Below are 12,984 nucleotides of genomic sequence, written 5' to 3' on the forward strand. Positions count from 1 at the left end.
CCATGACCTAAGAGTCTGCTCCCCAATGCTGTGGAGTGAGTTTGGTGTTGGTGCGACAAGCTATGATGATGATGACTTGCAAAATTAATAAGTCTTACACCTGGCAACATATAAAAAAAAAAGTAAGATGACAAAGATTAAGATTAGAATGTTAGGATGATGATCTTTTTAATATCAAAATACTTTTGTAACCCGGCATTGCTAACTTTCATGTGTAACCCAGAATGAAAAGTTATTACAAAAGACGAATGCAAGATATTTAGATAAATTGCTAGTCTATCATTGTGGTAGACGTAAATGTATTAAACTTACATATCCAATAACCTGTAGGTTAACAGAGAAGGAAGGGCGCACAAGTTCATTGTAATTTGAAATTGAGGAGTTGGAGTTGGAACAAAGTTGATTTGCATTGAGTCAGAATTCAATCAAGTCTTAGATTGAAGAAAAAAGCCCAAAGAATCTTTCTTTAAAACAAGAAACAAAAAAAAAAAACCCCAAAAAACCTACAGCGTGCACCAGAATGAATAAAACAGGACAGTCTTTAAACTGCATCAATGGAAATCACATCTTGCATACAAGACCTCTAGTGCTATTGTGAGGACTGGTTCTCAGTCTCACCCGTCCTGCCGTATCTGAGGGCCATAACACAACTTGTGAAATCGAAATAAATTAAAAGCAGATTATAAATTTATATCACTTTTATTGTCATTTCATTCATATTCATGTTATTCAAACTGAAAATCATTTTTAAAAATATAGATAAGATGTTTCTCCATTATAAAGGTATGCTTGTATTCTCATCCTGTGAAAGAGAAAGAAAAAAAATAAGAAAATTGATAATTATTACTGAAACTGTGGAGTTCCATTTTTTTAAATCTGTGATTTAAGAGCCTTAGCAAAAGCTTTGATTAAGAAAGGTTCTGATATGCAACATCACATGGTCCCATCTATCAAATTCTACTACCATTACAAATCAGCTACATAAATAGATTCATCAGTACTCTTATCTTGTTGATAAATTAAATTATAAATATAGAAAAGGATATAATAAACTTTTAAAAATAATTAGAAAGTTAAATGGTAGACAAGATAAAGAGATATTTGCCTATTTCTTTTTAAATTTCTTATTCATAACCAAGGAAGCAGGTTTCTTTTGCTATATTCTTCTTGACTTCCCTATGTAAATGTTTCTTTCGAGTGTATAACAAGCTCACAGGGCATTTGTATAAAGAAACAGGAGCCAATACCATTAAAATGGAGATACCACTGCCAAAAATTACAACGGGATAGAAATGCATTGGTTTTAACGTGTATTAGACGCTGTCATTAGAAAAAAGTTTTTTAAAATCTTTACAAACTACAGTAAGCTGCTTTTAAAATTAAGAAACGCTCGAAAGCAAAATATGGTCCTGTTCTCTCAATCACCGCTCTCTAGTCTCTAGATTATACTTGGTAGGTCAATAAAGCTGAGAGGTTTTATGAAGAATATAGAATAAAAACATTAATTCCATTAAAAAAACATAGAAGGGTCCATAATGATATATGAGGAACTCTATAAGATACAGTAACAAATGAAAGCCATTTTGATAATCTTGAAGGATATGACTCAATGATGATGATGATGATAATAATAATAATAATGATACTTCTTCCTGAATATAAATTGTTTAATTCCCATGGTATAGGCAGGCCAATGCTTCCAGAACAATTAAAGGAATGCAGAGACTCATTCTTGTTGTAATGTTATTTAGATCTGAAAAAAAAAGATAAGCATGGCATCCTAAACCATTTTCCCATGGTCCCATAAAAAGCAATATCATCTCACACAAAATCATAAAGTAAAATTCATATGGACCAACCAATGAATAAAAGTTATAATTATCTTATTTTATCAATTATTATCATTGGATTTATTTAACTTTATATTTATTATTATTAATTAAATGCCAATTTGAAATTAAGATAGCAATGTTTGAATGAATAACTGGATCTAACTCTACAAGTAAAATGTAAATGTGCAACTTATTCAGAGTTCATCAAGCACTTGTTACAGTCTGTTGCTTCATGTTACAGGAAAAACTCCAGTTCCATGAGCCTTATGACTCTAAAGGACCAATTATTTCAAAGTAAGATGAAATACCATTTATTGTTTAAAGAAAGTTATCAAGCACTATTTAAGGTCTGTTGCTTCATGTTACAGAAACAGGAATAACTCCAGTTCCATGAGCCTTATTACTCTAAAGAACCACTTATTTCAATGTAAGAAGAAATACCATTCAATGTTGAATATATAGACATGACCTATTTCTTAATGGTTTGCTTATATTCAATAAAAACATTAGAAAACATAATGGACCTGGAACTCAGATACCACTAGGTTGTTAAAACTAAAACCGTTGTGTCAGGTCTAATTTTATCAGAGATTTATGATCATGAAGGCAAGATTACATAACCAATGTCGATTAGCTTTTAAAAAATGGGCTTTTATTTACCTTCTGGTGAACTCATTTGATCAGTATTTCCTGTATTTAACTTTTTGATCACATAAGAAAAGTCTAATAAACATTGAATATTTTTTAATGCCTCTAGATTTCACTTTAAAGTCAAATAAAATATCTGATCACAAATAAAATTTTTGATAATTCGATCAATAGAGAGAGCTTTTCAAAATTGTTGGCTTATCATTCCTCAGGCAAAATTTAGATAAGACATCATGTCACATATCATGGTGTTTCCTATGAATTACAAAATCCTAAAAAGCTTCTTCTTCATAAAAAAACGTATGAAATAAAATTAGGTAATCTAAAGTAATCAGAGAGGTTTAGTTTTCATTTCAATCCAAGGTAAATCCGTAAAGAGTTGTGGGACCAGGCCCCACTTGATCATTACCCCCAAAATAGATTGAACTAACAGGGATGTGTATAGATAGTATGCAGATGACGTCACTCAGGCCTTTGTTATTGTTTTTGCCATCCGCGTTTGTGAGTTGTTCTCACTAAACTGTATTAACCAGACTATAAAAGTTCATGGTTACACAGAGTTTGTGTGTTGGTCCGTTATACTTCCGGATGGCAATGTTGTGAACTCCTTGGCCAACCGCATTCTATCTATAAGTATAAAACTGTAACAAAACCCCACGACCCCCCACAACACTCATACAAAAACTTAAACACAGTTTTTTTCATTTTCATTCCTCTTGAGCCAAGGGAAACTCGTTGCTCATTTTAGCTGCACAGATTCATTCAATCGCTCTCCCCCCCCCCCCCCCCCCCCCCTTTTTTTTTTAAATCTTTTTTTTTTTTTGGAGCGAGTCTATTCTTTTATCCTTTTTTGTTTGGCCTTGTTCCGTTTCTGAGCATGAATTTCTTAAAATTGTTTTTATTTTTTTTTTAAATAAAAAAATATTGTTTTTTTTTTCCTCTATCGGTCTGGGAATAACCAATTTTCGTTATTGGCAGACCCTGTCTGGGAATAATCATAGCGACGACGAAAATATCAGACCGCACTCCCTGCATTTTACAATTGTATGTTTTCTTTCACAGAGCTACCGACCAAATAAGGCGAAACGGCTTGGAAGATCCAAAACGTCATACATGTAGTTTGACACCTGCCAAATATCAAAGATGCGAGAAGGGTTGAGTGGGACATTTTCTTTTCCCAGACATTCTCATTTTTTCACCCCTTCCTCCCTCTCTGCCATTCCTTATCCCATCGACTCTCAGCAAAAACAATAACAACAAGTCTTATGTGGCAAAAACGGCTACCAACTTAAATCCCTCAAACAACACAAGATATTGAAAATCGGTGGCAGAGACCCTTTGTCTTGTTCCTTTTCCAGTTCCAGTCATGAATAGATAATGAGAGAATGAAGACTGTTTCGAAATCTATTATTATTATCAGGTCAGGAAAGAGCGAGAGTCAATAAAATATGACAAGCGGTGAAAGCTACGCGCCACGAAAGATGAGGATTTAAAAAAACAACTTTTGTTGAGATTTCAACTACTGAGGAGGGGGGTGTCTGCTCTTTTTTTTGTTCCTTTCTGTTTTGTTTTTCGGTCAAGTTATGACTGACGCTGACACTGACACACGTTCTAGACTGTAAACGTTACCCATAAAATGTCATAAATTACGAAAAGTGTGTTCTCTCACAGAGTAGTATTCGAATCACTCACTGAATGAGCATGAAGCAGACATGAGTGAAGGAAACGTAAACTCTGTAAGTGAGAATCGGCGAGTGAAGCTGTACTGTAACTGTAACTGTAATTTGTAATGACTGACAGCAGTCAAATTGCGAAGTGAAATGAAAACAAATAAACAAAGCATTCTAAAATTATGCCGGTGAGACATCCAAAGTTAAATACCCGAACGCTATTATGGATTAACATTGAACTAAATCGTTTCCTTCTCTCAAAACCAATCGATACAAATTACAAACTCAAACACTGAAATTGGCATCTTACCTTTGCATGAGTTGGACTGCCATTCTTTTCTGGTGATTAGGAACTTTAGCAGCCGGACAACGTTGCGCACAAAACAGGTCTCCCGTTTTTGTCGTTCAAATTGTAGATAATACTCAGTCAGTTAAAAACAAATACGTACAAATAAAATAGTTATTTATTTAAATTCTTTGTATATGGCTAAATTATTCCGAAAACCAGATTTCAAATAGTTCTTGTTTTGTTCACACAAGCGCATTGATTTTGGAGAATGAGATTGACCGTGGTCTAAAAATAGACCGACAGTAATTTTTGATAAATTTTACGATTTGTTTAATAAAAAATCAATATTTAGATATTATTTGACGCGTGATCGAGTATTTATGAATATGTGTTTCTTTTGCCACATAACAGCCAAATTTTAAAGGTTATTTTTTTCTATAATTTACATTGGAACGTGAGCTGTCAAGACAGGAACATGTGGTCTGCCACGTGCTTCTAGACCTTGTTTACGTTTGGGGCACCTTCCTTTACTGTTCTATATATGCTATTTTAAAAAATTAATCACGGCGCTGTTTATAGAACAGTAAAGTTGGTGCAATAAAATAAACATCACGTGACCGGATATTTGACATCAAACGTGACCCAGATTTTTTTATAAATGACCCGAACTATGCTGCAATTGACCTTTAGTAATGTCATGCGCATCCAACCAACTTTTTGTTTACATGTTGCTAAGGCAGCAAACTGAAGTTGGCGCGAATAAATTCAAGCTGTTTACTCCGAGTCTGAGATAGCTAGGGAGGCCACGATCATATTTTTTTATCACCAAAATACCCCTTCTTTATTTTATAGGAAAACCATAATCATGGTTCCCCCTCCTCCCGTAAACAAAACCATATCTATGTCCAGGGAAACGAAGATGGTTGCTTGTCTTTGGTTCAGGCGGACCATACTTTTTTTTTACAGCGTATCAAATGATCAAAGTCAAAGCATACGGTCAATGTAATGAAGAGAGTAAATTCGAATCTATCTCCTATCTCTTCGCTCAGATGACCCTTTTGACAGAAGACAACTACTACTTCTACACTATAACTATAACTGCACTACCACTACTGTATTATAACCACTGATACCACAAAACTATAGACTTTTATACTATCTAGAACTAATGGACCGTATGGCTTAGCGGTACGGTTTTCGTCTTGTCACAAAAGTCGAGCAATGCCAATGCTAAGTGTGATCAGTAATAGGATGGGTGACTAATCGTGAAAAATTATACACACATTTCCCCACTCGATTGAATGAGTATCTGGCTACAGAAATGGCGGTTAGTGTAGTGACAGTTTAAGTACACAAGGGTCGCCTAACAGGCTGTATGACAAAGAAATATGGTTCCACACGGCTTGTTGAAGTGGGGGGATAAATATGAAACATTGTGAAGCACATTGCTCACGGCTATCTGTAGAAATGCGCTGTATAAATATTCATATTTATGTACTTGGTCCAACGGATACTATTACTATTTCTACTACAAGACCTCTACTACTACTACTACTACTACTAATTACTAATAATAATAATAATAATAATAATAATAATAATAATAATAATAATAATAATAATAATAATAATAATAATAATAATAATAATAATAACAACAATATAATAATAATAACAATTATCATTGTTGGTGTCAGTATCACCGTTTATTAATGATTTAAAAAAGTGTTAAAGATACTTGCAAAATGTTGGTGTTGTGTGTGTTGTAGTAATCCAGCGACGCAACTCTGTACTGTCTACAACTACAAGAGACGCACAAGACCGTGGCACTAAACATCCCTGGCATGCATTTAGTCAAACAACATGAAAGCAACATTCACGGTAGCGTTAACTACGTCAAAGTCAAAGTCAAAGACAAAACAATAGTGACATACAACCAGGACATGACAGTAAGTGAGGTGGAAATTCTCAGAATTGAAAGCAGACACTTCAATGTGATATTACTGTCAACAAACCTCACCAACGCCATTCAGGTGGCCAGTTACATCCACCATTAGTGAGAAACCAATGATTGTGATAGGTGACTTTAACTGCCACAGCACCAAATGGGGATACAATGAGAACAACAAAGATGGAGATACTGTTGAGGAATGGGCTGACCAATATCATCTGACACTCTTCTATGACGCATGAAGCATCCTTTCCAAGCGCTTGCCGGAGAACAGGCTACAACCCAGACCTTGCATTTGTGTCTTCCAGATATGTCAAAAACTGTCGGCAACCCCATTCCAAAATCAGTATACAGACCTATCGCCATTGAGGTAGGATCAGTCATCTCTACGAGAACAAACAAATTATATGAACTGTGTTCGTGGACCTTGCAGCTGCCTATGACACAGTAAATCATAGGAAACTGCTCCTAAAGGTTGCAAGGGTAACTCGTAACACAAAAATAGTTGCAATAATAAAATTCCTTATGTCAAACCGTCACTTTTTTTGTGGAAATGGATGGGAAGAAAAGCAGATCACAAAAGAACGGACTCCCTCAAGGATCGGTACTTGCACATATCCTTTTCAACGTTTATACCAACGACCAACCTCATTTTGAGAACATCAGGGGGTTTCTATATGATCTGTGTCTTGTGTCCCAGGCCTCTAATTTCAAGACCATTGAGGAGAGACTAACGGATGTCCTGGAGCCACTCTCTGAGGCCACATTTAAAGAACTCACTTGCCAACCCAGGAAAAACTCAAGTGTGTGCTTTCCATTTAAAGAACCGCCAAGCCTAAAGAAAACAGGAAACTGAACATCTGGAATGGGAACATATTGGATAAAAACACATTTCCCATGTACTTCGGTGTTACCGTAGACCGCACAATGTCCTTTTCTCAGAACACAAAGAAAACAAAAGCAAAGGTGGCCACAAGAAACAACTTCCTAAGAAAAGAGGCAAAAACTTACACGCCATGGGGAGCAGATCCGAAAACAGTCAGGACAACCATAGTAGCCCTCTGCTATTCATCAGCCGAATAGGTCTCACCAGTCTGAGTAAGATCCTGCCATGTCAAAATAACACCTGCCGGATCATTAGAGTAACTTGAAACCGACTGCAGTTCCAGTCCTCCATCGGCTGGCTGGCATTGCACCTCCCTACATTCAAAGAGCCACTGATTCCAAAGCCAGAAATATGAATAGAAAATGGACCCAAGGCACCCAAGGCACAGCCCAATGACAAGTAGACTGAAGTCGAGAAAGAGCTTCTCGATGGAAGAAAGCATCAACCCTGACCATGCAGCTGTATACAGGCGTTCCACGTTGAGAGAGTTGAACAATCATGCAAATGAAGCTGTTGGAGATCTGAGAGAAGAACTGTCCTACGGAACTGAGCTCCCCAGGAATGAATTGGTAACACTGAACAGAGCACAGGCAAAACTTGTGAGAACAACTGGAAGCATGAAAAAGTGGGGGCTGGCTGAGAGTAGCTTGTGTACATGTGGGTGCCCAGAGCAGACATCCTTAGAGAATGCCAGGATGCGCTCAGCTGCACTGACCATGACCCAAGAGTCTGCTCCCCAGATGCTGTGGAGTGGGTTCGGTGTTGGTGCGAAACTGTGACGATGATGACTTGCAAAATTAATAAGTCTTACACCTGCCAATATATAAGTAAGATGACAGGATGCTGATCTTTTTAACATCAAAGTACTTTTGTAACCCGGCAGTGCTAACTTTTATGTGTAACCCAGAATGAAAAGTTATTATAAAAGACGATTGCAAGATATTTAGATAAATTGCTAGTTTATCATTGTGGTAGACGTACATATATGTATTAAAGTTACATATCCAATAACCTGTAGGTTAACAGAGAAGGAAGGGCGCACAAGTTCATTGTAATTTGAAGTTGAGGAGTTGGAACAAAGTTGATTTGCATTGAGTCAGAATTCAATCAAGTCTTAGACTTAGATTGAAAGAAAAAAATCTTTTTTAAAACAAGAAACAATAAAACAACCCTACAGCGTTCACCAGAATGAATAAAAACAGGACAGTCTTTAAACTGTATCAATGGAAATCACATCTTGCATATACAAGACCTCTAGTGCTATTGTGAGGATTGGTTCTCAGTCTCACCCGTCCTGCTGTATCTGAGTGCCATAACACAACTTGTGAAATCCTCCAAATAAATTAAAAACAGATTATAAATTTATATCATATTTATTGTCATTTCATTCATATTCATGTTATTCACACTGAAATCATTAAAAAAATATAGATATGATGTTTCTCCATTAAAGGTATGCTTGTATTCTCATCCTGTGAAAGAGAAAGAAAAAAAAAAAGAAAAAAATTGATAATTATTACTGAAACTGTGTAGTTCCATTTTTAAAAATCTGTGATGTAAGAGCCTCAGCAAAAGCTTTGGTTAAAAAAGGTTCTGATTCAAGAAATGCACTTCTTAGGCAGAACATGCGATTAACCTGTGTAGACTTTAGTATTATGGTCTTGCATATAATTATCAAGTGCAGAAAGTTTGCCATTAAAATGATTATTTAATAGAATTTAATATAATTTGATTCGAGAAATGGAACACAAAGGAAGAATTTGCGATTAACCTGTCCAGTCATAAGCATCATGTTCTTGTTTATAAAGTGCAGAAACTTTGCAAATAAATAGAATAAATAGAAAAGAATTTTATTCGAGAAATGGAATACAACGGCAGAATTTGCGACTAACCAGTTAAGACAAAAGCGCCATGGTCTTATTTACAAAATACAGTAAGCTGCTTTTAAAATTAAGAAACGCTCGAAAGCAAAATATGGTCCTGTTCTCTTAATCACCGCTCTCTCGTCTCTAGATTAGGTCAATAAAGCTGAGAGGTTTTATGAAGAATATAGACTATAGAAGAAAAACATTAATTCCAATAAAAAAAAAACAAAGAAGGGTCCATTACGATATATATGAGGAATTCTATAAGATACAGTAACATGAAAGCCATTTTGATAATCTTGAAGGATAAGACTCAATGATGATGATGATGATGATGATAATAATAATAATTATGATACTTCTTCCTGAATATAAATTGATTAATTCCCATGGTACAGGCAGGCCAATGCTTCCAGAGCAATTAAAGGAATGCAGAGACTCATTCTTGTTGTAATGTTATTTAGATCTGAAAAAAAAGATAAGCATGGCATTCTAAACCATTTTCCCATGGTCCCATAAAAAGCAATATCATCTCACACAAAATCATAAAGTAAAATTCATATGGACCAAACAATGAATAAAAGTTATAATTACCTTATTTTATCAATTATTATCATTGGATTTATTTAACTTTATATGTATTGATTAAATGACAATTCGAAATTAAGATACCAATGTTTGAATGAATAACTGGATCTAACTCTACAAGTAAAATGTAAATGTGCAACTTATTCAGATTTCAGCAAGCACTTGTTACAGTCTGTCGCTTCATGTTACAGGAAAAACTCCAGTTCCATGAGCCTTATGACTCTAAATGACCAATTATTTCAAAGTAAAATGAAATACCATTTATTTTTTAAGAAAGTTATCAAGCACTATTTAAGGTCTGTTGCTTCATGTTACAGAAACAGGAAAAACTCCAGTTCCATGAGCCTTATTACTCTAAAGAACCACTTATTTCAATGTAAGAAGAAATATCATTCAATGTTGAATATATAGACATGACCTATTTCTTAATGGTTTGCTTATATTCAATAAAAACATTAGAAAACATAATGGACCTGGAACTCAGATACCACAAGGTTGTTAAAACCGTTGGGTCAGGTCTAATTTTATCAGAGGTTTATGATCATGAAGGCAAGATTACATAACCAATGTCGATTAGCTTTTTAAAAAATGGGCTTTTATTTACCTTCCGGTGAACTCATTTGATCAATATTTCCTGTATTTAACTTTCTGATCACATAAGAAAAGACTAATACTAATAAACATTGAATATATTTTAATGCCTCTAGATTTCACTTTAAAGTCAAATAAAATATCTGATCACAAATAAAATTTTTGATAATTCGATCAACAGAGAGAGCTTTTCAAAATTGTTCGCTTATTATTCCTGAGGCAAAATTTAGATAAGACATCATTTCACATATCATGGTGATTCCTATGAATTACAAAATCCTAAAAAGCTTCTTCTTCATAAAAAACGTATGAAATAAAATTAGGTAATCTAAAGTAATCAGAGAGGTTTAATTTCATTTCAATCCAAGGTAAATCCGTAAAGAGTTGTAGGACCAGGCCCCTCTTGATCATTACCCACACAATTGATTGAACTAACAGGGATGTGTATAAAACTGTAACAAAACCCCCAACGACCCCCCCCCCCCCCCCCCAACTCTCATACAAAAACTTAAGCACAGTTTTTTTCATTTTCACTTCTCTTGAGCCAAGGGAAACTCGTTGCTCATTTTAGCTGCACAGATTCGAATTCAATCGCTTTCCTCCCCCCCCCCCCCCCCCCCCCCCCCCCCCCCCTTTTTTTTTTTTTCTTTGAGCGAGTCTATTCTTTTCTCCTTTTTTGTTTGGCCTTGTTCCGTTTCTGAGCATGAATTTCTTAAAATTGTTTGTTTTCTTTTTAATACAAAAATATTGGGTTTTTTTCCCCTCTATCTGTCTGGGAATAACCAATTTTCGTTATTGGCAGACCCTGTCTGGGAATAATCATAGCGATGACGAAAATATCAGACCGCACTCCCTGCATTTTACAATAAAATATGTTTTCTTTCACACAGTTACCGACCAAATAAGGCGAATAGGCTTGGAAGATCCAAAACGTCATACATGTAGTTTGACACCTGCCAAATATCAAAGATGCGATAAGGGGTTGAGTGGGACATTTTCTTTTCCCAGACATTCTCATTTTTTCACCACCCCTTCCTCCCTCTCTGCCATTCCTTCTCCCATCGACTCTCAGCAAAAACAATAACAAAAAGTCTTATGTGGCAAAAACGGCTACCAACTTAAATCCCTCAAACAACACAAGATATTGAAAATCGGTGGCAGAGACCCTTTGCCTTTGTCTTGTTCCTTTTCCAGTTCCAGTCATGAACAGATAATGAGAGAATGAAGACCTAAAGGTTGTTTCGAAATCTATTATCAGGTTAGGAAAGAGCGAGAGTCAATAAAATATGACAAGCGATGAAAGCTTCGCACCACGAAAGATGAGGATTAAAAAAAATACAACTTTTGTTGAGATTCCACCTGCTGAGGAGGGGGGTGTCTGCTTTTTTTTTTTTTTGTTCCTTTCTGTTTTCTTTTTCGGTCAAGTTATGACTGACAAACGTTCTAGACTGTAAACGTTACCCATAAAATGTCATAAATTACGAAAAGTGTTTTCTCTCACACAGTATTCGAATCACTCACTGAATGAGCATGAAGCAGACATAAGTGAAGGAAACGTAAACTCTGTAAGTGAGAATCGGCGAGTGAAGCTGTACTGTAATGTCACTGTCAGTGTCAGTCAAATTGCGAAGTGAAATGAAAACAAATAAACAACGCATTCTAAAATTATGCCGGTGAGACATCCAAAGTTAAATACCCGAACGCTATTATGGATTAACATTGAACTAAATCGTTTCCTGCTCTCAAAACCAATCGATACAAATTACAAACTCAAACACTGAAATTGGAATCTTACCTTTGCATGAGTTGGACTGCCATTCTTTGCTGGTGATTAGGAACTTTAGCAGCCGGACAACGTTGCGCACAAAACAGGTCTCCCGTTTTTGTCGTTCAAATTGTAGATAATACACATTCAGTTAAAAACAAACACGTACAATTAAAATTGTTATTTAGTTAAATTCTTTGTATACGGCTAAATTATTCCGAAAACCAGATTTCAAAGAGTTCTTGTTTTGTTCACACAAGCGCATTGATTTTGGTGAATAATCTTGACCGTGGTCTAAAAATAGACCGACAGTAATTTTTGATAAATTTTACCATTTGTTTAATAAAAAATCAATATTTAGATATTATTTGACGCGTGATCGAGTATTTATGAATATGTGTTTCTTTTGACACCTAACAGACATTTTTTAATGGTTATTTTTTTCTATAATTTACATTGGAAGGTGAGCTGTCAAAGCCAGGAACATGTGTTTTGCCACGTGCTTCTAAAATGGTCACGTGATGTTGTTTATTTTATTGCACCAACTTTACTGTTCTATTGATGAATATGACTGAAAGTTGGCACACAGTTAGTTTTGTCAAGCGACAAAACTCGTGCGATTACCAGAAGACCGTTAAAAATAGATTTTTACTCTTTGGAGTAAAATATTTCTAAAACTACCGGGCGTGGAGGTTTTGTCGCTGACAAGGTAATACATGAACATTTCTTCTTTTTGGTTGTAAAATTTCACATGAATATGACGAGTACTTTTCCCGTATTTTACAAAACACCATCCTAATTTGCTCTTCAAGTTTCAATCTTTTAATCCACTGATTACGCAAGATACAACCAAAGGTCGAGAAAAAAATGCCGAAAAAGCGTCCCATATTTTCGCGTTT

General features: G+C 35.3%; 1 long non-coding RNA gene across 1 annotated transcript; it reads right to left on the minus strand.

Annotated features, from left to right (window-relative positions):
* Positions 1–8,740: 8,740 nt before the first annotated feature.
* Positions 8,741–12,621, minus strand: LOC144971221 (uncharacterized). The gene is made up of 2 exons (XR_013645086.1): positions 12,116–12,621; positions 8,741–9,607 (listed from the first exon to the last, which is right to left on the minus strand). It is a non-coding gene; the product is annotated as an uncharacterized LOC144971221 (long non-coding RNA).
* Between the last annotated feature and the right edge of the window lie 363 nt (positions 12,622–12,984).

This window comes from Berghia stephanieae, chromosome 4 (assembly GCF_034508935.2).
Source record: "Berghia stephanieae isolate SIO BIC M18660-M18661 chromosome 4, UCSD_Bste_1.3, whole genome shotgun sequence".
Taxonomy (NCBI): Eukaryota; Metazoa; Mollusca; class Gastropoda; order Nudibranchia; family Aeolidiidae; genus Berghia; species Berghia stephanieae.